Source organism: Sciurus vulgaris, assembly GCF_902686455.1.
Source record: "Sciurus vulgaris genome assembly, chromosome: 4".
In the NCBI taxonomy this organism is placed as follows: Eukaryota; Metazoa; Chordata; class Mammalia; order Rodentia; family Sciuridae; genus Sciurus; species Sciurus vulgaris.
The window spans coordinates 82794420-82819660 of record NC_136464.1 but is presented as its reverse complement, the minus strand read 5'-3'; the positions used below and the strand labels follow the sequence as shown (position 1 = coordinate 82819660).

The following is a 25241-nucleotide window of genomic DNA, read 5'->3' as shown; positions in this document are numbered from 1 at the left end:
GTCTCTAGAAACCTGTTGATGTCTTCAAGATTTTCTGATTTGTTGGAGTTTAGATTTTCAAAATAGCTTCTAATTATGTTTTTTATTGTCTGTTGTGATATTTCCTTGTTCATTCCGAATTTTAGTAATTTGAGTTTTCTCTCTTCTTGTCTTTGTTAGTGTGTCTAAGGGTTTATCAATTTTATTTTTTCAAAGAACCTACTCTTTATTTTGTTAATTTTTTCTATTATTTCTTTTGTTTCAATTTCATTGATTTCAGCTCTGATTTTAACTATTTCCTGTCTCCTACTACTTTTGGTGTTGATCTGTTCTTTTTCTAGGGCTTTAAGCTGTAGTGTTAAGTCGTTTATTTGTTGATTTTTACTTCTTTTAATTGAATACGCTCCATGAAATAAATCTTCCTCTTAAGTACTGTTTTCATAGTGTGCCAGAGATTTTGATATGATGTGTCTTTGTTCTCGTTTACTTCTAAGAAATTTTTTATTTCCCTCTTGATGTCTTCTGTTATCCATTCATCATATAATAACGTATTATTTAATCTCCAGGTGTTGGAGTAGTTTCTGTTTTTTATTCTGTCATTTATTTCTAATTTCAATCCATTATGATCTGATAGAGTACAAGGTAGTATCTCTATCTTCTTGTATTTGCTAACAGTAGCTTTGTGGCATAAAACATGGTCTATTTTAGAGAAGGGTCCATGTGCTGCTGAGAAGAAAGTGTATTCGTTCTTTGTTGGATGGTATATTCTATATATGTCGGTCAAGTCTAAATTGTTGATTGCATTATTGAGATCTATGGTTTCTTTATTCAATTTTTGTTTGGACGATCTATCCAGCGGTGAGAGAGGTGTGTTAAAATTGCCTAGTATTATTGTGTTGTGGTCTATTTGATTTCTGGAATTGAGAAGGATTTGTTTGACATACATGGATGAGCCAATGTTTGGGGCATAGATATTTATGATTGTTATGTCTTGCTGATTTATGCTTCCCTTAAGCAGTATGTAATGTCCTTCTTTATCCCTTCTGACTAGTTTTGGCTTGAAGTCCACATTATCTGAAATGAGGACGGATACTCCTGCTTTTTTGCTGTGTCCATGTGCATGGTATGTTTTTTTCTCATCCTTTCACCTTTAGTCTGTGCGTATCTCTTTCTATGAGATGAGTCTCTTACAGGCAACATACTGTTGGATCTTTCTTTTAAATCCAATCTGCCAGTCTATGTCTTTTGATTGATGAGTGAGGCCATTAACATTTAGGGTTTTTATTGAGATATGATTTGTATTCCCGGTCATTTGGTTCTTTTTTTAAATTTTATTTATTTTTTTTGACACGATTTGGTTCCTCCTTTATTTGACAATTCATTTAGAATAATTCTTCCCTTTGCTTATTTGCATCATTGTTTTTCATCTCTTCCTCATGGAATATTTTGCTGAGAATGTTCTGTAATACTGGCTTTCTTTTTGTAAATCCTTTTAGCTTTTGTTTATCATGGAAAGATTTTATTTCATCGTCAAATTTGAAGGTAAGTTTTGCTGGGTGTAAGATTCTTGGTTGGCATCCATTTTCTTTCAGGGCTTGAAAAATGTTGTTCCAGGTCCTTTTAGCTTTTAGGGTCTGGATTGAAAATCTGCTGATATCCATATTGGTTTCCCCCTGAATGTAATCTGGTTCTTTTCTCTCACAGCCTTTAAATTCTGTGTTTATTTTGTATGTTAGGTATTTTCATAACAATGTGCCTTGGTGTGGGTCTGTTGTAATTTTGTATATTTGGAGTCCTATAAGCCTCTTGAACTTGATTTTCCATTTCATTCTTCAGATTTGGGAAATTTTCTGATATTATTTCATTGAATAGATTGTTCATTCCTTTGGTTTGTTTCTCTAAGCCTTCCTCAATCCCAATAATTCTTAAATCTGGCCTTTTCGTGATATCCCATAGTTCTTGTAGATTCTGTTCATGATTTCTTACCATCTTCTCTGTTTGTTCAACTTTGTTTTCAAGGTTAAATATTTTGTCTTCAATGTCTGAAGTTCTGTCTTCCAGGTGTTCTATCCTATTGGATATGCATTCTATGGAGTTCTTAATTTGGTTTATTGTTTCCTTCATTTCAAGAATTTCTGTTTGTTTTTTTTTTTCAATATTTCTAACTCTTTATTGAAATGATCTTTTGCTTCCTGTATTTGCTCTTTTAACTGTCGATTGGTACGATCATTCAATGCCTGCATTTGCTCTTTCATCTCATCATTCAATGCCTGCATTTGCTCTTTTATCTCATCGTTTGCTTCCCTGATCATTTTAAATATGTACATTCTGAACTCCCTTTCTGACATTTCTTCTGCCATGCTGTCATTGGATTTTATTGATGTAACATCTAGATTTGTTTGTGGCATTTTCTTCCCTTGTTTTCTCATATGTTCAGGTATCAGTGGACCGCTGAGATATTGCAGATTTCCTCCTTTGACTTACAATGTCCCTGAAGATTTCTAATATATCCCCTCTTAGCCTTCAGTAGCCTGAAGTCTTGCAGGAAGTTGATAATGTGGTGCTCCATAATGAAGCTGCCTCTCTAGGGGTGGTAGCCTTCAGGTGGGGTATATTCCCTGCTAGTGGGCAGAGGTGCCTCCACTAGTTGACCAATGGTCATCCAAAGGGGACCTAGGGTGCGGGCTGAGGCAAGGCCTGTTTGGGCCTGTGTCTCTGATTTTACTGTCCTTGTGGGAAAACCTCACCCAGCAGGAAGGACTCACCTGATGGTGTGGTCTCACTGGTCAGTTTCGGTCCTAGAGGTTCCCTTCAATCCACAACTACTGCCTGGGCTGGGCTGCCTTCCTCTGCAACGTTCCCAGGGGCCTGGACCTACCTCCTGAGCCTGGGAGCCTCACCCTTCGCAGACACGTCTCCTTAGGCTGCCTCTCCTCAGAGAATCTGCCTGCAGTCCTGGAACCTTCGCTCTGCCACTCAGCTTATCTCTGTGCAGGTCTTCCACCAAGAAGCCGCCTAGGTCCTGGGACCCTGCTCTGCACCTAATCACCTGGCTATGCGGCCCCTCCTCTGAGCAGCCACCTGGAGCCCCATACAGTCACTCCAAGTCCCAGCGACCCACTGCACTCCTCTTCCTCTGGACAGTGCACCGCACTCCTCTACCGGTGTTCTAGTGCATTCTCTGGGAGTCCAAGCAACTCACTGCGTACCTCCTCCTCCCAACAACCGCCCGTAGCCCTGGTACAGTCACTCTGAGTCCAAGTGACCCGCCGTGCTCCTCCTCCTCTAGGCAGCCCCTTGGGTGTTCAGGAGCGGTCGCTCTGAGTCCAAGTGACCCGCCACACACCTTCTCCTCCGGGAAGCCGCCCAGAGCTCTGGTGCGGTCGCTCAGAGACCAAGCGACCTGCGGCGCTTCTCTTCCTCCTCAGGGCAGCCCCCCCCGCCCCCGTGTTCAGGAGTGGTGGCTCTGAGTCCAAACAACTCACTGCGTGCCTCCTCCTCTGGGCAGCCACCCATAGCCCTGGTGCATCACTCTGAGTCCACGCGACCTGCCGCACTCCTCCTCCTCCTCTGGGCAGCCCCCCTGGTGTTCAGGACTGGTCGCTCTGAGTCCAAACAGCTCACCGCGCAGCTCCTCCTCTGGGCCGCCGCCCATAGCCCTGACATGGTCACTCCGAGTCCAAGCGTTTGTGCTGGGCGGCCTCCTGTACCGATGCTCCCAGTTGTCTGAGTTCACTGCTCCAGCGGGGTAGGGGTGTCTTGTTGGGCAGCTCTACTTCACAAAGTTCCCTGCGTTCTGGGATGACCGCCCCATCTGGATGCCTCCCCAACCGGAGAGACTCACCCGATGGCTTTGAGTTGGTCCTAAGTCTCTCAATATCTCCTCTTCTTGAATACTGAGTCCTGGAGCAACATGAAATGCAGCCACCCTCTAGTCCACCATCTTGTTTTATTTTAAAATCATGTTTTATTTTTAAATCACCAAATTTGTAGTTATTGTCACAGCAGCCCTTGGCAACTATTTCACATATTTTTGGTATTAGGATTGAAAAGTGAGAAATTTGACAGATGTTTATTAATTCAGTTAAAAATAATAACCTATTATGTGTAGCATAAATTAGTTTTTTGTGTGAGAAAGAGCTATTTTCCAATGATTAGTGAGAAGACAGCATTGCCTTATAATTTTGTAAATCCATTTTATGTCTGGATTGAAAGTAGCTGGGTTCTTGGATCTGCTTACATTTAGCCTGTTGTGGTATCATGTGTCATGTCACCTCCAAAACTCTCCATAATATATTCATGAGACCTTGAGCAGTAAAAAGACAAATAATGCCTTAGTATGATCATGAAAATAGTTTTGGCCTCATGGACTATCTAAAAGTGTTTTGGGAACTCCAGCGATCCCCAGACCATACTTAGAGAATGATTAGATTAGAGTATAGTCACATAGCCAAACACCTGGGTTCAAAAGAGTTTAGGAGTCTGCTGTTCTTATTCTGGGTATCAGTTAAAAAGACTAGTGTCTCAGCCTGGTGTCATTTGGAGGGTGAGGCAGCAGGATCATAAGTTTAAGGCCGCCTGGGCAACTTAACATGACCCTGTCTCAAAAATAAGCAAATAAATAAACAAACAACAAATAAATAAATAAATAAGGTTGGAGATGTAGCTCAGTGTAGAGCTCAATCTGGGTTGAACTGGGTTTGTTCCCCAGAACTGCAAAAACCAAAAAACAACAACAACAACAACAACAAACCCCATGGGGGTTCTCTTATTAAGGAAGAAGGTAGAATGAATATTAAAAGACATTTAGCAAACTCAAAGATATGTTATATCAAGGTTTGATGTACATGGTAAGTAGACATCTTAGTCTGTTTTCTGATGCTATAACAAATACTGAGACCAGGTGATTTAGAAAAAAATGAAAGCTTGGCAGGTAAGGTGGCATATACCTGTAATTCCTGCTGCTTCAGAGGCTGAGGCAGGAGGATTGCAGATTCAAGGCCAGCCTGGGCAACTTCATGAGACCCTGTCTCAAAATAAAAGGGCTGGGAATGTAGAATTCTTGCTGGGTTCAATCTCCAGTACCACTGATAAACAAATAATCAAACAAACAAATAAGTTTGGCATACAGTTCTGGAGGCTGGGAAGCCGAAGAGCATGGTCCTGGCATCAGTGAGGGCCTTCTTGCTACACCATAACAACGGTGGAGAATAATACATGAGACAGCACATGTAGTCGTTCATGTCTCTCTTCCTTATTAAGCCACTAATGCCATCATGGGGTCCCATCTTCATCAACTTGTCTAATCCTAATGACCTCCAAAAAGATTTACCTCCAAAATCTGAGTATATGAATTTGGGGACTGTTTTCAGCACATGAACTTTTTTTGGGGGGTGGGGGCATTCAAACCATAGCAGTAGAAGATCACCAAATGTTAGTTTCCCTTCTCTTTGCCTTTGTATTAGCTAGGAAAAGTGAACATTTTGCCTAAACTGCATCATTTAGAAATACCTATGACAAACACATGGCATGTAGGCAGAGGCATAATTGCAGTGAATTGCATTTTTAGCATTTGTTGATAAATTATATAAAATATCTTTTGTTTGGTGCTCACAGGCAGCTTTTTGATAACTTGTTTGGGTCTTTTGAACTTAACAGTATCCTTCCTTTCTTTGGGTAGGCGGGAAAAGTCGAAACGAGATTTTAGGACTCAGCTTTAATTCATAGTTATTCATCATGGGTTCGGAAATAGATGGGTGTGACCTTTTCTGGATCATTTTGTAAATAGTATCTGCTGCTCCTTGGCAGCATCATGTCATTGAAGAATAACCCAATTCTGATTTCTGATGTGAAACAGCACTTATGAATATTTGTGCTGAAGTGTTTTATACTTTAAAAAAGTATATAAATATAATAAAACAGTTTGACCTTATGTGACTTAATTTTGAGCTTGGGTAGAAAGGCTTTAGGAGGCCCAACTGGGGTCTTTGGATAGCCAGAGGGTCACATAGTGTTAGTGACCTTTCGAAACTGGACCTAAGTGGGCAGTTTTGCTAACTTGGTGGACTTTCCCAGAGGCCTGACAACCATCTGGAGTTGCCAGTTTCTGTTTTACTTGTGGTGCATTGTGTAACCAGAAACAGAATTTTTCTCAGTTGAAATCTTAGTTACGACAGACGGGAAGCAATGATGTAACTTGAACTTGTGTGACTGGGGTCCTGCAGTATTTAAACACCTTGCATCTGAGAAACTAGTGTGTTGCAAATGGTATCATAATGGTAGCATATATTACTATATGTGGTCATAATACAGAGCTGGTGAGTGTCCCTATTTCATTTTTGGGTACCATTTCAGATTATTACCTGGGAGCTCCCTTGGCTGGCTAGCTGACCTTGAGATTTGCCAGGTGTTCCTGAAGGGTGACGTGTGGTTGTCTATGGTGCCCTCCCCTCTCCTTTCCAGATAAGCCACATATCACCCTAACTGCTGCAGAATGGCAAAGGTCAAGGGCCCAATGCCTGTTCAGGGGAAGTCCTTCTTGATTGATTGCATAGCGAGTGATATTGGAAAACATGGATTAGAATGGTTTTCTCTGATACTTCAAAGTGACTATTGCAAAACAATTAGCATTTCTATTGTGGGAGCTCTTGTGTTTATGAATCATTAAATGGAGTCTATGCCACAGAAGCTCAACTATGGGCATGGCTGAACATAGTGATTTTTTCCAGCTGCTCCTTAGTGGCCTGTGAGCTCCCCCATATCTGGCCTTAGAGGCATCACAGGGTGGGAGGCCAGCCAGCCTTGTAGGTTGGCAAGCCTGTGTCACCACCATATGCACAGAAGGCTCCCAGAAGGGTTTGGAAGTGATATGTGACAGTTTCCCTGCACCTTACCTTATTCTTTCCCTGCACCTCTCAGTTTTTACTGATTTCCCAGCTACTCCCACAGCAGCTATTGCAAACACTCATTGCTTCTTGGACTCCTGGTCTCCCCAGCCCAGCTTTTGGCAGATGCCCTTAGAAACAAAGTCATTTTGAGTGAGATGCCTTTTCTCTCTCTCCCTCCTCTCACCAGCAGAATCTATCTTACCCCTAGCAGGTGCCAACCTGGTCTGGTCCTGAGCTTCATTTGTGTGTAGGCATGTCTTCTTTCCTGCTTCCTCATACCATCTCCTTTGGTCTACCCTTGTCCTCTCTCATTACCCAAGTATCCTCCTGTTAAATTTAGCTACTGTGTGGTATGTTTCTTAAACTAGGCCTTCCAATCCATGCCAGTCAATGTCTTTCCTGTTAAGACTCATCTGTCTCATGATCTCCTCCCTCAATGCCCTACTGTGGACACTGTAATCCGATAGTTATACCTTGTATATTCACAAAACATTTATTGACTCCCACGTGCACGAGAACTTGAGGTGCGGATACCAGGAGACGCGGAGATGAATCAGACTGTTGGGGCTATTGATATAGAATGGGGAGAGGCATCAGAACAAATAGCAGTAGATATTAGTAACTATGTACAAGTGGAAAGGAGAGAGAGAGAGAGAGGGGAGGAGAGAGAGAGAGAGCAATTCTTTCTTCAAAGAACTTGTAAAATGGGTCCCTCAGATGAGAAGAAAGGGTCATGCCAGACATTAGTCAAAAGCCAGTGATAGGTTCCTGTGTCCTTGCTTTGTGTTGGGATTTCCTTGTGACTAGTCTTAATAGCAGAGGGAGACCTCCATACCTAAGGAATCTCTAGTGGTAGAGTTTGGTTTACCACAGCAGGTTATTGGAAAGAACTTTTGAGTCTAGGTGTGTTCTGGAGTTAACCACATGGGTGATTTTCATTTCTTGCATCTTTTGGGTCAAGCTTTGACCTAAAGAAAATATGAGTAGTTTTTTGGTGAAATTCTTAACCCTTGAAATTCTTGTTTGAATTCTGCTTTGAGAACATGTTGGTTACATATTTTCCACTCAGTGGTTCAGATACTCAGTTGCCTGATTCCTGTGGAGGGCTTTGGATACAGAGTCTGAGAACAGGGCTTACTCACAGGACCTTCCTGCCAGTCTTAATCAGGCTGTCTCATCTTTCCTTATACTTTTACTTTTCATTAATAGATAATACTTGTCACAGTTTGTTATTGTATGTGTGTGCAAATCTCTCTCCCACTCCAAATTCTTTTAAAAGCAGGGATCATTGTTTTCTTGTTCTCTGTTTTATCCACTATTGCTGGCCTGGCATATATAAAGAAAGAATAAGTAGCATTCAAGAGTGAACTGATATGTCAACTATGGTTTGTACATAGCCTGAGAATAGACAGTGGCTTTTAATTTGGTCAGGGGAAAATGGCAAAAGAAAGTCATCATTGTTCACCAAAGTTCTTCCAGCAGAGGAATGTCTATAATGTCAAAAGGATCTTATACATATAATGTGCTTTGATGAAACATGTTTATATCCTAATGGTAGTATTGGTTATATAAATCTATGCGTATGGTAAAATTTTATAGAACCATGTGCAAAAAGCAAAATCTAGTAAAATCCTTATAAGCCTGTAGGTTAATGTATTGTACAATATCAAGTTCCTGCTTTTGATAATTATAATTGTGATAATGTAAATTGCAACAAAACTGGGTGGAGAATGCACAGGAAACCTCCAATTATTTTTGGAATGTCTTTGTGAGTCTAGAATTATTCCAGAAGCAAACGTTAAAAAAGAAACACAATGAGGTACCACTATATATCCACTAAAATGGATAAAACCCCAGAGAAACAGGACAAAAATGGTTAATACCAAGTCTTGGCAAACATGCAGAGCAAATGGAACCCTCTTTCATTGCTGGTGGGAACATGCAGTGGCACAGCTGTTTTGGGGAAGAGTTAGGTAGTTTCTTGGAAAGTTAAACATACATTTAGCACATAGCCAGCAGCAATTCCACTCCTAGGTATTATTCAAGACAAACAAAAAGCTCTGGTTCCACAAAAACCTGTAGGCTAATATTTCTAACAGCCTTTTCCCAAACTGTAAAAAACCCCAAATGTCCTTCAACTAATGAATGGATAAGCTGACATGTCTGTCAGTGGAACACCACCTACTAGTAACAGAACAACAAATGTATTATGTTGTGTGAAACCGAACTCTGAGTAGGAAAATTAAGCTTCCATTAAATAACATTCTGGAAAAGGAAAAAGTGTAGGGTCAAAAAACAGATTGTGATTTTAAGGAACAGGTGATGGGGAGAAGATTGATTATAAAGGAGAACTTTGGGGGAATGAAGAAAGTGTTCTATATCTCACTTCTGGTGATTAGCATGTTTGTCGGAACTCATAAAACTGTACACTATAAAGGATGGGTTATTGTACGAACTATACCTCAATAAATAGGACTTTAAAATGAGAACAGCATCAACACCACCAACAAAATGTAGTATTTGCTGTGTGCTGGTTTAAGTAACCGTGAAGAATTTGGTGTGTCTGCCACATGTCTATGGTTGGATTAAGGATTTGTTAAGTCTAATTATTCAAGATGCCTCATTCAAACTAAGGGGTGCAGCTCCTTTAGTACTTTGACCCTGGAGCCATGGAAAAACTATTTCTGTAGAGGTGGGTGTGCTAATGATCTCCAGCATTCTGCTAGGAGATTGAAACAAGCTGCTGGCTCTAGTCTTGGTGGATGCAGCCTTTTGTGTGTAAACATGAACTTAAATTTCACTCTATCCTCTTTCATTGAAAGAATCACTAGTGGAGTTAAAATTTCAGATTGTTTTAAACTAGATATGACAACTTTGAAGTGACCCCCCCCCATAGATACTAAAATGTAAAAAAAAAAAAAAAAAAAAATACAGTAGTCTTTCTCCAACAGGAGATACCTTGTTAATTTACAACTAGGATTTACTAATTGGTTTGAGTTTAGTGATATCTAGTAGTCAACCCAGTTGAGTAAACACTACTAATCATTAACCATAGGCCATGCCTATTATGAGGTGTTGGGTTCACACAGAAAAATGAGCCTCAAGCCCTGTTTTTAAAGCATTCACCATCCAGCCAGGTGGACCAAACCACAGGACCCCCAACATAAATTCAGCACAGGAGAGAGCAAAGAGGGAGCCCTTGCAGGAGAGGATCATCGAATTGGGCCAGAAGTGTGAGTGGGTTTTTGGTATAAAAGAGAGAACTGAGGGCATTTCAGGTAGAAGGAGTTGAATATTATGTGAAAACTCTTGTAGTTGGGGAATCATGACATAGAAGGAATGGCAAAGAATTTCTTCCTTCCCCCAGTTAAAATAAATTAAATATATAGTAAAGATTCAGATTATCTGGGAAGATTAAAATTATAAGTAATTCATCCATCTTTCTAACTCTGTAATTATTTCTATTGCTGCTGTAACTAACCCAAAGTTAGCAGCACAAAACAACACAAGTTTTTTTCTCTTATGCTTCTGTAGGTCAGAAGCCTGCCATGGGTCACACTGGGTTAAAATCATGGGTCACAGGTTTTAGGGGAGAGTCTGTTTTCTTGTGTTTTCCAGCTTCTAGAGGCTGCCAGTGTTTATTGGCTGATGGCTCTCTTTCCATCTTTATCTTTCTGACCACCTTTCTGTAGTCAAATCCAGAAAAGTGTTTGATTTTTAAGGACCCATGTGATTAGATTGGGTCCAGCTGGATGTGGGATAGTTTCCCATTTCAAGATCCTATCACATCTGCAAAGCCCCTTTTGCCTAAGGTAGTGTATTCACAGGTTCTGGGTTAGGATGCAGGCATGGGGGTGATTAATTTGTCTACACATCCTTGTGCCCTTGTTCCCTGTTTTTTCTCATTACTAAAACTATTTGGACAGCTAGTCTAGCACATTTTTTTGTGGAAAAAAAAATCTGTGTGATATATAAAAGTTTTAGATCTTTATTATTATTTTCCTTTTAGTGATGGAGGTTGAACCCCAGGTCCTCATACATGCTAGGGAAGCTTCCTACTATGGAGCTATACCTCCAACTCAACTCTCTTTCATTTTAAGTGAATGATGGGTTACGAAAGCCTTAACTAATCAGTGTGTTAATCCACTTGAATGGATTAACTGGGTAGTAACTGTAAGGCAGGTAGGATGTGGCTGGAGGAGGTGGGTCACTGGGTGGGCGGGGGCGGGCGGGGGCTTTGGGACATATATTATGTCCCTGGTGAGCAGAGTTTCTTTTTCCTGATTGCCATGTTCCTAAGCTGCTTTCCTCTGCCATGATGCTCTGCCTCATCTTGGGCCCAGATGGAATCGGTCATCTACGGACTGACATCTCTGAAACCTGAGTGTCAAATAAACTTTCCCTCTCTACAACTGTTCTTATCAAGTCTTTTGGTCATAGTGGCAAAAAAAGCTAACTAAAACAAAGTAGTTTAAAATAATATAATAACATGAACTGTTCAATGATGGTATCATGATTTTAGATAAATCAACCATTTGCCTATATCTTTCAGATTTTGGGGTAGAAAATCACATACAGTTTTAATTGACTGTTAGAAGGTCAGGGATTTTGGAGGAAACAATAGGGTCAAGAAATTCTGATAAATCTTAGTTAAATATTCAAGTTATGTGTTACAGAGTTGATAATCATTGATGTAGAAACTTCTTATTAAGGCTGCATGCAGTTTGTGATGACGATTAAGGAACATGAGTATTTAGTACAGAATTGAACTGTGATGCTTTTTTGTTTTAAAGAAAATACGGATTAGACAAGGAAATTGCAAAGGACATTGGGGAAAGAAAACAAGTTTCTTACTAAGCAGGGTTGAAATGAAAGCAGGGTTGCAATGTGAGCAGGATTAGTCATTCCCTGCTGTGCACTCTCCCCCACTTGGTTCTGCTTTGCCCAGAGCACTAATTGTATGGTATTGTAATTATTTGTTTATGGTCTCTCTATTAAACAGTAGTTGGCCCAGCCTTGTTCTTCCTGTGCTTGTTGTATCAAGATCAAAGCTAGTAGTAAGATTTTTACATGTATGATTCATATGTCTGAAATAGATTAGAAGGCATTTTTTAGGACAGTGTATATTTCAAAATATTGGCAAATATTTTGAAGAGCCAAAGGGCACTGGGAGGCATTTTTACCCCAGAATGTAATATATGCACATTTTACAAAATATTCATAATTCAGAAAATCTAACCTCCTGTGTTTCTTTGACTGTTAAATTCCAAAGATTAGGTGCTGAGGCCTCTCTGAGTGGGACAAGTAACACTTGCTCCGTAGCCCTTTCCACCCTCTCTCTGCATTTTTGCATTGTGGCTGGGCATGTTCATCTACCCACATTCATTGAAGGCCCACAGTCTTCCTGGCAGTGTATCATGCCAAGGACACAATGGTGACCAAAACCCAGATTCTACCCTCAGTGATGGCATTTATATCCTGAAAGTCCTAGAAGTATACTCAAGTCCTGGAATTTGCAGTGCACCTTCCAGCACACAGAAGGACAGGGTGGCACATAGAAAACCATAGCTAACAAGTGTGGGAGTCATTAATTTGGCCACTTGTGTTAAGGATGCTCTGCAAAATTTTATGACCAGATGATGGTAGAATGAGGTAGACCTTGTTCTAGTAGGATGTCACTTTGACCTCTCAGTGATTTGGGCTTCAAAGCACAGTGTACTCTGGGGATGTAGAGGTGGATTATGTTGAATGTTGTTCAGTGAAATATGTCCCTGATGGCCTCATGTGTGAGTCTTTCAGTTTTTGGCAGCAGTCTTTGCTGTTTATTGGTGGTGTGACCTGGACCAGTTTCTTACACCTCAAGAGGCTCAGAATCCTCATCTGAAAAATCAGGATCACTTGATGAACCCCTGAGTGGTTTTGAAGAGTGAGTAAGATCTGTTAAGTGCCTGTTACAGGAATAAGGACAGGACTAAGGACAGAGGAGGCCCTTGATATATGGTTGCTCTTATCTCTTGAAGTGAAGGACTTCTTATTCTTATTCTCTAGCATCTTGAGATACAGGTTTATCACACTTTTTTGAGTTATAATAGTCCATGTTGAAATTTTAAGGAATCCAAGTTATATTTCAAATGCTACCAATTGTATCTTTCTTGGTTCATAGACTAATGTTCTCTACTTGCTGTTTTCCCATAAGACTTAGGATAAGTTTGGAAGCAAAACAGTAACAGCAGCTATTTGTTTATTATTTTTATTTTATTTATGTAATGCCTAGTGCCAGGTACTATACATAAGTACTGCATGTGAGTTATATCTCATGTAATTCTTACAATGAGGATCCTGAAGCATAGAGAGAGGTCAAGTTTTGCTCAAGGCAACAGAGCTGCCTGTCATTGGAGAACCTGCAACTGAAACCCAGGCACATCTGATCTCCAAGCCCAGCTTCTTAGCCCACCTTTCCCCCTCTCAGTATGTGTTAAGTAACCAAGAAGATGGCCCTTCAGAGTAATAGACACAAATATATTTTGGATGAGTTTCAATCTGGGTTGCTATGATGTCCTAATCACACCCTGCAGTTCAAGGACTTGTGCTCTTCCTGTTATGTGTCAAGCTAGCACAGCTCCCCCATGAGCACAGCCTTTATTAATGTTCCTGCTGGATTGTCCCTTACTGTAGTCTGGCCTCACAGAAGTTCTTAGTGGACAAATCTGGGGAGAGATACTGTGTCAAAGGGCCAAGATCTGTGACTCTGGGACTAGACAGCCTAGAGTTGAATTCCAGCACTGCCAATTACAAGTTGGGTAATCTAGAGCAAGTGATGTTTTTTCTCTGTGCCTCAATTTCTTAGTTTATCACCTTTGAACTGAGGACAATAAATAATGATTGTTGTGAGGATTAGAAGCATGCATATATGTATTTATAGGCATAAACACAGCTATGGTACTTAGAATATTTTGCATATAGTGAATATTCTGCAGTTGTTTATGGTTAATAATAAAATTATGATGTTCTTTGAGCATAGGTAGGGGCTGTGCCATTTTTGTCTTCACTTTCCCTTCCCCAGTGCTCTACATGTGAGGGTCCTTCGTGAATGTTTGTTGAGGGAGTGGATGAGTTTAGACAGGTTGCATGGTTGAACACGTGGCCAGTTCTTTTACATTATGCAGTTACATTAGTCTCAATGACCTAGACTCTCTCAATTTTAATTGAATTAGGGATTGAATAACTGGAAGACGTTGACCAAGCAATACTAAAATTATTTGTCGACAACAATTGCTAAGATTTTTTAAGTACTTGCTGTGTGAAAGGAACAGACCAAATATTTTGTGATTAGCTTTCAGAATCTCATAAGGCAGATATTTTCCCCTTTCATGGTTAATGAATTTTATACAATAGCACTAGAAGAACTGGGCTTCCCCTCAGGTCTCTTTCTAGTGACCTGTGGTAAAACTCAAAATAGTTGGTAATATTATCTGTTATTACTGTAACTTCCATGATGCAGAACTATGTGCTAATTTAAATATTGATATGGGAGTTTTGCAATTAGTAATTAATATAGAAATCTTGTCATGGGTGTAAAAACAACACATTCCTCAGTGAAAAATTCGTGCTTTGGGAAAGTCTTCACATTAAAGCTAAAATCTTCATGCATTAGTTTAAAAGTGTTTTTTTCCCTTCTGTCTTTGATGGAAGTATGCTGTCCATTGCTGACAGGAGAGCAGAGCACTGCTTAAAATGTTTTTAAATAATAGCATTTTCCTTGTTTTTGTTTTTCTTTCCTAGGTTAAACTTCTCTTGTGAATTTCATATCTTGGGCTAGATATCAGTGATCCTTGCATTTACTACTTTTGATGCTTTTCTATTTTTTCTCCAGAAATGAGCCCAGCATTGGTGTCTTTGGCCCCAGTTGGTACGTATTATAGAATGAAGTTGTCTGTCCTCCTTCATAGTTAGGGTCTGCAACAGGATGAAATGTAATCCTTGTGAGAATGCCATTTTGAGAAAATTATCCTATCTTATTCTTCATGAGACTAATCAAGGTGATGTTTGGGTCACTGCCATTCCCATACACCCCCTCTCTTTAGCTCCCAAGTTCCACAGATTGGAGCCTGAAATGGGCTTTCTGGACTCGTCACATACAGGCTGCAACAGGATTTTGCCTATTCACTAACACATCCAGTTTGTGTGGGAGTTGGCATGTTACCTCTAAGTGTCATACAAGAACTTTTTGAGAGTGGAATTGATTTAGTTATGTACATTTTTCAGTTTTTTCCCTCTCTGAGACCTCTTCTTCATCTTTGATACATTGGTGTGTATGCACACACACATGTGCCTAATAAGACCATCCTTCCCCACTATTTCCCCACTATTCCCATCCTATTTCCCTACTATTTCTAAACATTTTTTTTTTTTCTGGAACCACGTGTATATTACTGGATTCTTAGAATTTGCTGATCACCTTGGTCTTTATTATAAGCATTATAGTTGATGTTAGTTTATGGGTGTCTTCTTGGTATCTATTTCTGAAGGATTCTGAGGAGGAACATTTTAGTTTTACCCTTTAGTGTTGTCCTGGGGTTACCCCTGAAGTTCTGAGCCTTTTCCTGTGTCCCCCATTTTGCTGTTAGTTTTTCATCTAAATATATTTTATGTTTTTGATAGTGAAAAGCCTATCAGTTCTTTGATACTACCACTTCCCCGATGTGTGACATTGGGAAGCTGTGGCACCTTCCTACTTGTGTTCATCTGCAAAGCGGGCTGATGGCACCTACTTTACAGAGTTCATGAGAGACTAAATAGATAATTCATGCTTAGCACACTGCAAGTCCTAGTACAGTTAGTTATAATAAAGGTGAGCACAGGCTGTGAGAGTGTTAAGGTTGGGACTAACTCTGCTCAGATTACAAAAAACTCCCAAGCGGTTGCCAGGCCCAGGAGTTAGCCAAGAGGAAAAAGGGGAAGAGGGTGATTCATGAGGAAGGCTGTAGCCTATTACAAGTAGTGGGGCATGAAGTATGGGGAGACAAAATGAAGGGGAGTGGTGCACAGATCATAGAGGTCTTGTTTTACTAAGCTCAGGGACTCCTATTGAATTCTGGAAAAATAGGGACCCACAGAATATGTACTTACGGCATGGGACTATACAACGTGTGGAAATGAATTCTACAGGGTCCACAAGAGGCACGGACACCTATGAAAAGACTGTCCTAAGAGTTCCCAGAGGCTGGGGAATGTTGGGACAGAGGAAGGCAAAAGGATAGGCCTATTGGATGCTTTCTTTTAAGTTCCAGATCACCTGAAATAAAACTAAAGAAAGGTCTGTTGTGCAGTGACTCCTTTGGAGAAGGTGAATTAGATAGGCTACAGTATGAATTTCTAATATGGAGAAAATCTGCTAAAGAAGTAGCAAGAGTCTGTTCACTGTGAGAATGCTGTGTGTGTGTGTGTGTGTGTGTGTGTGTGTGTGTGTGTGTATACGTGGTACATGCCATGGGTCCAGATCATAGTGGCCTGTGCAGGGAAAGGCTTGTTCTCCAGCACCTTGTGATTGGAAAATCTATTTTTCTCATAGCATGTTATACAATTATGATTTTTCTGGCAGTTTTCTTTTTATTAACTTTGTGTTTGGAATTGACTGTTTCTTTTTGGCTATTGTTTTCTCATTTTTCTCGATGGTGGTTAGCAGTAGAAGTGGAAATATAGCAGAAAATTATATGAATGAAAAGGAGTCTTCTCTGCACCATGAATACATGCATATAAACAGAAATGAAGACGAGTAATGAACTTTCTGTGCTTAGGATAGAGTGCTTTGCTGTGCTGTTTAGAAGTGTAAATGCATGTCCTGGTGATAGCCAGCTGTCTGAAGTGAGTGTTAGCTTTCTGGAAGGAAGAGGTATTTCCCTGTCACACTGTCTGGCATTGTCTCACTGCTGGAGAGCATTTTTGATGTTGCAGTGCTGTGGTAAAAGGAAACTTTTATGTTTTAAAAACAGATTGTTAGTGACTTTCTTTGAGATGCTTAAGCCGAGAGCATATATTATATGCTGAAAGGGTTCGATTCTCCACCCTTCCCAATACAGCCTTGAAGCTCAGACTTGAAGAGAAGAAGAACGGTTAACTGGTGTTGATCCTGCTTTCCCACCTTCAACACCTCAAAGACAGGCCATGCCGGTAGGAGGCCATTGACAGTGCATAACAGGCAACCAGAACTGTGATCCTTGAAAGAAGAGAACCACATGAGGGGGACTCAAGCTTGCTCTGGGTTTCTGCTTGTGTATGTTCTCTGCCAGTGTACAGGGAGGTGAGCCCTAGCAGAGCATGTGGTTTCCTGTCATTGAAGGTAGATCTTGAAGTTCAGCTGTGCTGCTGAGGCTGGAATTTGAACAGCAGGGTAGTGAGAGAAGAGAGCTACCTGAGGGGTGACACCTACACAGAATGGTGCCTGGCAGAGAGCAGCTGGTACCAGGCAGAGAACATATTGGCGATGCCAGAGGTCTTGTGTTATTGGGAGAGATTAACGTTTTGACTCAACCAATGTGGAGAGGCCTTGCTGAGTACCATAGCCATTCTGTTGAGACATCAGAAAGTCCACAGTCTAGGAGTAAGGATCATACCTTAGAGGAAGGCCATATTCTCGGACCAGGGATGTAACTGAAATAGACCCATCTAACCAAGTAGAGAACCAAGCCTGACAGCATCAAGAGGATCCACCAGTAATTGAACTGCTGCCAGAATCAAATGGAAACCTTCTTAATTGCCTACCTTATAATTGAAAAGATAAAAGCAAAGAAGCAGAAAAATATGACTCATATTCAAAATGAAAAGTAATTAGTAGAAATAGTGATTTTAAGAACACTGTTAATGCAGGTTTGGTCTCTTGCACAATTCTTCACCGAAAGTTACTAGGGCTTTTTTGAGAAGTGATTGCATCCAGGGCAGAGGACAGGATAGGTACAAGGTGAGCTTAAAACTTTTATTTTAAATGTCAGAAGGAAATTAAAAATAAGAAAAAGGATGAAACATTTCACAAAATGCAGAAACCAACTTGAAGGGTCTCCCACTAAGTCTGAGACAGTATGAATTCCCAGATAACTAAGAACATTATAAATCATTGAGAAAGTAGAATTTCATGTATTTGTACTGATCATAAATAGAAAAGTAGATGAAGAGATAATATAGAATTATGAGTAATGAATAGTGATAAGGAGGGGATGTGGGAGTCAGCATGTTGGAGCCATCACATTATAAAGTTTAAATCAGGCACACATCATCAATGGATGCTAACTCTAGGGGCAAATTTTGATTTGGGACAAGATATTTGCATGATCTTCAAGTGTTTTTCGCACAGATTACTTGTTAGTTGCAAAGGAAATACAGTAATTTTTAATTGGAGAAATTGGACAATACTTTGGGATTGAAGTAGACTTTTTGTATTCAGATGCGATATTCAGAGATTTACATCACTTCTGTAGTTTTTCTGACCGAGAAGGTATAACCTGAACTGAATCATCAGGAATCACCTAAGGAAACGTCAGACAAGTCAAAATGGAAATGTTCTATTAATATAAAAAGTGGAGAGGCTATATTCTTTTAAAGTGTCAATGTTACAAAAGACACAGGAACATGTGTGTTGCAAACTTAAGGAAGATAAAGAAAAAATGGCAGTTAATGCAGTATCTGACTCTGGACTGAGTCTTGAATTGGAGGAAAATAAATGTTATAAAGGTCATTCTTAGGTTAATTGAACATGACAATAGATTAAAATATTAACCAATATTAAATTTACCAAGGTTGTTCATTACTTTATGGTTATGAAAGAGCATCAGTATTCTTAGGAAATAATTTCTGAAGTATTTAGAGGTAAAGAGCCATGAGGTATGAAACTTATGGCCCTATGACTCGGAAAAACACACGAGTGTGGAGAGAGTAAGTGAATGATTAAGTAAATGGGTTCAGTGTTGGTAGTAGGTGAATCTAGATAAAGAATACATGGAAATTCTTTGTCCTATTATTATTTACAATTTTTCTGAGCTTGAAATTATTTACAAATTAAAAAACGTCGTAACTATGACTTAAAGAGGAAAAAAGGAAAAAAGGAGAGTATGTGGGAATGATACAGGGGGGTTGCTTTACTACCTCAGTGTGACCTTTCTTGGGGTCACAAGACCTTGTCTGTAGCAAATAAACAATCTTATGACAGTTTCTGTTAGCAAGCAAAGCCATTTCTGTATCTGTTGCGAAGAAGCATATCTAGTGCAAGAAGTTTGAAAACATCATGCCATTTTGTGTAGTGGAAGGATTTGGGAGGAGGGATCACGGAGCTGAGCTTAGATTTCTTGTTTGATTAATCTGTTAGCTGAGTAGTGGGGGGACAGTCCCTTGACCTTGGGAACTTGGCTTCTGCATTTGAAGATAATACTTGTGTATTCTCAAGATCTTAAACCTCCAATAAGAAAATACATGTGAAGTCCCTTTGTAAATAATAATTTGTTCTATAAACTTTATTTACTGTGAATAATTTTTGGTTAAAGATGGAAGATGTCTCAGACTAAGCTAGAGATTTTCCTTAATTTGGGTGAATCTCTCTCCTCTTAAAGGTCAGGTTTTTACTTGGTTGATTAAATGAATGTTCTTTCCACCATGAATACTTTGGTTCCTGTTGGTTGTCTCCTTTCTCAATTTTCCTGCCTTTATTATTCCAGGCAAAGCTTCAGTGCCTGAGAGGTTGTGGATTTTGAGTTTCAAAAACAGTGAAGTTGGAGCAAGCAAAGGGTATGAAAGACAATGCAGGTAAGTTATATTCTGTGTTCACCCATTTAGAAATAGTCATGGATCAGTAATTGCTTCTGCTTTTTTCTGAGAATGTATGTAAGGCTCTGATAGAATGGAGGGAATTTCCAGACCTTTGTGGTGCTCTAGGGCAGAGTCAGTCTAGGGAATGGCAGTATTTGGGAGAGGTAGTAGAAAATTACAGAAGCTACCTTGCCCATTGGAGGACACAAGAAATGCAGGCTAGGGTTAGAGGAGCACATAAATAAAGGGCATAGGTAGACAGTATCAATCCTCATGGAAAGGTGCCAGAAAGGCTGGACCTTCCTTTAATCTATTTGGGGGACCAGTCGTCTTCCTTTAATATGGAATTGCTTTTTGATTGAGTTTTACCAGGTCTGTTGGCTTCTGTGCATTTGAGTAGTCTAGGCCATTCAGTCTGGTGCTGCTCAGGGTGCCAATCAGAATAAGGTTAAGAGCTTGATATAGAATGTAAATCTAGCTGAACTAAGTAGTGTTTTAGTGTTATTGCTGATTTCCATACTAGCACAATTACTGTGTCTGAGATATATATATATCCAAAGCAATTTATTGCTTATTGTTTATTTTTAAATGTGAGAAAACTGGTCTTCTGCATGTAGTGTTTTGTAACTTGCATTTTACAATGTTATGAGATTACTCTTGTATGGCAATAGTAGTAAATTAATTAAAAACTAATTTTTATCTGTTAAAAGTTTGGTTTTGAGAATCTGTCAGGCCGTTTTTTCTGATGTCCCACTTCCTTGCAACATTTGATATTTTATTGCCAGCCTGGTGGATGTAGGACAGTATATCATTTGTCTCATAAGTTGCTTTTCTTGAGATTGAACATCTTTCTTTAGTATTCGTTGGAGAACAAAGTTTAGGATTTTAAGGTAGACAAATTTTTCTTGTATAAGGAATGTAGATTATTTTGCTTGTGTTTTTTTTGAATATAGTCTAATAATTTGTTTTAAATTATATGCATATGGTCCATTTTTTATTGCTAATCTTATTCTTTTGTATTGAGGTTTTTGTTGATTAGTGTATCAATTTCGTTTTTCTCTTCTGATTTGAAATGATACATTTATTTTCTGTTCCTCTAATGCTTATCCTTAAAGTACTTTGTGCTCATTTAACAGTTTAAAAGTCAGTTGGTATTTGGTATTCTGTTTCCTTTCTAGGATAGTACAAAATTCACACAACAACTAACAAAGACTCACACCTGTACATACATGTCTATTCAGTACTTCAGATCTATTGTTTCATTATACAAATTAGACAATGGTATTGTTTCAAGATGGTATTTGTCTATGTGTTTGCCATTTCTTGCTCCTTTTCCCATTTTCATCCTGTACCTTTCCTCTGATTAGATTTGCCTTTTTCAGAATTTCTTTTCCTGAGAATCTCTTGGTAGTAATGGCTCTCAGTTTTGGTTTCTGAAATCTTTCTCTCTTACAGTTCTTAGTTGATAGTTACTTCCTCCTGGCATTGTGAACATCCTGTTCCATTGTGCTATTATGGTTTTCATTTTACTCATAGGGCATCTGTTCGTCTTCTGTTTGCCACTCTTTGATAGATGATTTAACTTATTCTAATATTGTTTGTTTCAGTAGTCTGCAGTTTTATTACATTGTGTCTATGTATAGTTTTTTGGTTTTCATCCTGTTATATTTATTTTGTGTATCTGTAGATTCATAACATTATCAACTCTGAAAATTTTCTCATTATAGTACTTTGAATATTCTCTCTTCTATATTCTTCTCAATTTTCTCCTGGTTTTGATTAAATGGGGTGTTAGGACTTTTACTTTTCATGTCTTTTTAATTGTTCAGTGTTTATTTTCTGCTTTTGTTTTCTGGGTATTTCTTAAATTTGGCTTCTACTTCAAGAATTTTCTCTCAACTGTGTGGACATCTTGTATTAGCCTATCCACTGAGTTTCTAATTTTAATGACTTTATTGCTGTTTTTAAATCTGATATTCTTGATGGTTCTTTTTACTTGGCACATTTTTATTCCATCCTTCATATTTTTAAACAACAATAACAGTTAAGAGTTGTTATTTTCCTAAATTTTTATAATACTAGTATCTGAAATCCTTGTGGTCTAAATCTGCGTTTGTGCTTCTTTCTACTGTTTGTGTTGTTTAGATTTTTGCTAATATTCTCTTGATAACTGTGTCTGAGAAATCTTGAGGTATTACTGAAATATGTATTGGTTTGTATTAGACCTGGAGGATGCTGTGGACCCAGGACCACTTTTGTTTCCTATGGAATCCTGGTTTCAGGTTGGATTTTCCCCACCTTGTTGAATGACTGGAGATCTAGATGCCAGTGTCATTGCTGGTTCAGAGTGGCTTCGAGGGGGCAGCTGCAGCTTCTGTGCTCACTCCTTAGTGCTCTTTGCTCAGACTTTCATGTACTGTTCTTGCCATATCCTTGTGGGAATTGGTTCTCTGCATGGAACTAATCTTTGCATTAAAAGTTTCTAAAATTAATTTACCCAGAAATCTAATTATAGTATAGTAGAGAGAACTGTAAATAGTCTAATCTACCATAATTTCTGAATTAGGAGTGCCCAAGTGATTTAAAAAAAAAAAAAAAAAAAAAACCAGTATTTTGTACATGCTTTTATTAATTTACTTTAAAACATTTTATACTTTGGTAAAATTATTTTCCTTTATGTCACCTAAGGATAGACAAATATTGAAATAGTGATCTCTTTGAAAGCTTGCTAAATAACTTCTGTATTCATATACTGTGTCCTTACACTTTTGCTCAGGTTTTTTTCTAGTTAATCTATTTAATATTTACTCCTTTGGAAATTGAAATTACCACTCTTTGAAATAACTCATTATAACAGAGTACTTATTCAGAACCAGTTTATTATGTCTTCCAATCTATTTTCTGTCAAAGTATATTTTTTTCCTCTCCAAAATCCGAGATATAAAGGATTCAGTTGTGGCTCTCTGCCTGTGGATCTTTTCTTCTTCACATGGAATGCAGAAAATAGAAAGTCTGTTGTTGTGAATTAGGCATTATCTCTAAGCAACATGTCCCTCACATTCTGTATTCCTTTAATAGGCACAGTGTGAAGGTTTGGTCTATAGAATGTTAAATTGCCTTGGGCTCTGGCATATGAAAAAAAAATTCAAAATGATTGTTAAGTGTTATTGCTGATTTAGTAGTTTTAAAATGTATTCTGCAACAGAATAATCACCTAAAGGCAGCCAACAGGTGTGTGTGGATTCCATGAGGAAAGAGATACATTAGGCGTGTATCTACTTTGCAAAGTCTTTGTGCTTTGTAGGTTATAGGTATGCAGTTTGTGACATTAGTGTATCTTAGAAAGGCAGGTGCTATAAACATGGCTAGGAAATGCTGAGCTCTGTGACTGGAGGTTGTCTGAAGATGGTATTGACTCTGTGCTTTCACGCTGAAAAAAATAAAATGCCAGAAAGTTCTGTGACTTTCCTCTTTCAGATAGCAAATTCCACTGATGATGGTTCCTTGCATCTGTGTCCTTTTTTCCTAGGTTTTTGTTGGCTGTCAGATCAGGCCTTCCCGCTGGGCTTTGCTTTCAAAATGGTTGTTAGCTGATCACTCCAGAGGCTCCATGCAGGAGCTGGGAAAGCATGGTGCAGACTGGAGCAGCTTGCCAGGGATGGCTATGCTTCTTCAAGGAGCCCTGGCCAGCCTCTGGGCCAGGGGAGCCATCATTCACTAGTATGTATTGCTTGGATGTGGGGGAAGGAGTCTGATCACCTCTGCTCTGGTTCTGTGGGCCTTGGCCAGACAGTTTACTAGGCAGAGAAGGAGCTGGCCCTCTGAGAATCTTCCCACTTCTCCTCTTTTTTAGGTGTCTCTTTGAAGGTTGTGATTTGGATCATTAGATGCCTGATTTTAATGGAGTTCACCTGAGTGCAATTTCTTTCCTACCATGAAGTTGTGATTCTGGTCAGAGAGACAGCCCAGGAATGTGGTCTTTCAGATACCCTGTTAAAATGAGTCTTCATGAATTTGCCTTTAGCCACCAGGCCCTGTCATCTATTCAGAAGAGTGTTTTGCTGTGTGTGCTTCCTGTGTCCCAGAGCTTTAGTCATTGCCATGTGACTCTAGAGTGTCATAGGGTACTCATCTCTCTGCCTTGGTTCTGGAACATGGGCCATTTGTAACATTGTCCTCTTCTTTCTCACAAGATAATAAATTGGTGTATTCTAAATAAGGGCTTGAAAAGTTTAAGATTATTTTAAACACCTTCCTCTGCAACTTGTCCTCCTTCCTGCTTACTAAATTCACCTCTGAATGCTTGTTGTTGTACTCTTTATTTGATGTGTGCAAAAATGCCCATAGAATAATTTCCATTTGTTTCTACTACAGTCAGGGTGTTCAGGGTTGGCAGCATTGTACAGAGGGAGCCATCCTACGTTCATTGGTAGTAGGTCATTGGGGTTCAAGTTGAAGGTCTATTTGGTTTGTATCACTCTGGTTAACCACTTAGCCTTCCTGAGTTTTACTTTTCCTGCCTAATAACTGCTCGATCTATTATATGCTAGAGTAGTGGCTCTCAAATATTTTAGTTTTTAAGACACTTCTATATTCTTAAAAGTTATTTAGGATCCCAAAGAGCTTGACTTATATGGGTTATATCTATCATATCATAAGAGCAGAATAATGGCCCCTAAAGCTGCTATCCATGTCCCAATCCCTGGAACCTGTGCATAAGTTACCTTACATAGCAAAAGATATTATAGATGTAATTAAGTTAAGGATGAGCTGGGGAGAGTATTTTGTAATATCTGGTATAGTTTTAAATAAGGGTTTAGAGGTGAGTACAGTAAAATCATGTAAGCTCTTATAAAGGGAGGCAAACAGGTGAGTCAGAGAAGATAAGAGGATAGAAGCAAAAGTTGAAGTGATGCTGTTACTAGAAGATGACCACAGCCAAGGAGCCCTATAAGAGGCATGTTCTCCTATAGAGCCTCCTGGAAGAACCCCGCTCTACCAACATCTTCTGACCTCCAGAACTATAAGATAATAGATTTTTTTGTTTGTTTTTTTGTTTTTTTGCAAATTCACAAATATGCATAGATAAAAATATACAAATGCTCATACAAAGAGAAATAGACATATGCTATCCAAATATTCAGCACAGAATAGTCACAGTTCTGGAGCTAACTAACTAACCAGATTCTCCCAAAGTAGTAGTTTGCTAAAATTTCTAACCCTTTCTCTTCCTGTCCCAGCACTTAAGATTTTCTTTAACATGTTCAATTTTTTAAAAGTTGCAACAACTCCCAGTACAATATATTGGCTGTCATTGGCAACCACAGTTTACAGTCAACTAGAGTGTTTACTTGAAAAACACCACGTTTTGAAATAAAATAAATTCAGTGCTAGAAATAGGAAAAAATTCCACAAACAATATGTTTCTCTTTCCTTAGCAGATAGCAAAAGTATCCTCCTCACACCATACTCTGTTGTCCACAGTATATCTTGTCCAGACTCATTTTTTTCTGAACTACGCTTCCCCTTTGATTTGTCATTTTCTTTTTTTATTTTTTTTATATTTTTTTAATTGTAAACAAA

At 39.1% G+C, this 25241-nt stretch overlaps 1 protein-coding gene across 7 annotated transcripts in view; it reads left to right on the top strand.

Moving 5' to 3' along the window:
- Positions 1–25241, top strand: part of SGMS1 (sphingomyelin synthase 1) — a 328806-nt gene that overhangs the window by 111790 nt on the left and 191775 nt on the right. Inside the window, exon 1 of one of the 7 annotated variants that reach the window (XM_079138318.1) lies at positions 19594–19655. The exons of the other annotated variants lie outside the window; for them this stretch is intronic. The gene's annotated coding sequence lies outside the window, so the exon portion shown is untranslated. Of the gene's footprint in view, positions 1–19593; positions 19656–25241 lie in introns of those variants that run through there. 7 annotated transcript variants of the gene reach the window in all.